The following is a 1,516-nucleotide window of genomic DNA, read 5'->3' as shown; positions in this document are numbered from 1 at the left end:
GGAGAGAGAAAAGAGGGAGAAGAAAGAAGGAAGAAGAAGAAGGAGAAGGAGGAGAAGGAGAAGAAGAAGAAAAGGGTATCAGAGATGGATGGAGAGTGGAGAAAAGGAAAGGAAGGGATTTTTCAAAAGGGAATTAATTTGTATTATGTACATGCACTAATTCCCCACAAGGAATGTAAACATGTACTACAACCATGCACTATTTAAAAAAAAAAAGAAATATGGGCTAGTTTGGTAATGGTTGATAATAAAATGCATTTCTCTCAGTCAGGTGAAGTTCACCATATCCTACTATTCATATTTAATAATAGCTTAAGAATGTATGACAGGTATAGAAGAGATTGGAATTCTTTGACATTCTCCACACCAGTAGTAGAGCTACCAATGATCTAAGGACTTGCCCACCTTCTAAATGTTCTAATACCTCCCAATAGTGGGAAATGAATCTTTAGCACATTAACCTTTGGGGAGGCATTCAAACTATAGCACAACTTAATGTGGAAAAAATAAAACAACTGGCCAAAGAATACCATTTATTTGCTTGAATTTTGTTTTAATAGTATTTTAGCTTGATTTATGATATTCTTGTATGTTGACTTCAAATTTTTGATTAAGTGAAAAATATAAAACAATGCTAGAGAAGAATAGGAATCAGAAATACATAGGTATAAAGTAAGTAGGAAAAAATGATTCAGGGCAGCAAAATTAAATATAATGGAAACATTCAAAATATTTAATTCTCAAGCAATATTAAGGAGGAAGAGTATGAATAACTTCATATCAATAAAGTTAATGCCTTACATAACACTGAAAAATTATTGGAAAACTTAGCTAACTAGCATTTAATCAAAAAGAAATGGGAAATATGAAGAGCTCTACATCCATTAAAGAAAAGGCAATTTTAATATTTAAGAAGCTCTCCAGAAAGAAAATCCAAGACTCAGATGGTTTCATAGATAAATTCTATCAAGCATTTAAGAAGGAAATGCAAGCAATATTACTGAAACTTTTTCACCAAAGGAGAAAATACAACAGAAATTATTTTATCAGACCGCTATAACCTTGAATCCAAAACGTGAAAAAATTACAAAAGAATATTTTTCAACACATGCAAAAGCTTGTAACAAAAAAAGTACTAAACCTAGGTAGTTTCAGGCATGGTTTAAAAATCCTTTCCAAAACTTAATTCCAAAATTCATGTTGATGGTATTTGAAGGTGGGGCCTTTGAGAGGTAATTGGAGTTAAAAAGTGTGGAGAAGGACATTCCTTCGTTCATCTTTCAGTGTATTACCTCAGGCCTGACCAAGCCATGATTGTTGGGTTCTGGAGGCAGTTTGGCAACAGCATTGGTGGAAAAGAAAAGATTATAGAACCTGTGTCCTTGTGGAAAGCCACAAGGTCAACGCTAAATGCTTTGCTGAGATATGCCCGAAGGAATGATAACATGATGGCTAACTAAGTCAAGTCTCATTCCTATGATAATTGAGTTGTATTGTCCTTGCTAAAACGGTTGAT

This window comes from Chinchilla lanigera, unplaced genomic scaffold, assembly GCF_000276665.1.
Source record: "Chinchilla lanigera isolate Chin_1 unplaced genomic scaffold, ChiLan1.0 scaffold00013, whole genome shotgun sequence".
NCBI classification, from domain to species: Eukaryota; Metazoa; Chordata; class Mammalia; order Rodentia; family Chinchillidae; genus Chinchilla; species Chinchilla lanigera.
Note: the sequence above shows the minus strand (reverse complement) of the source record.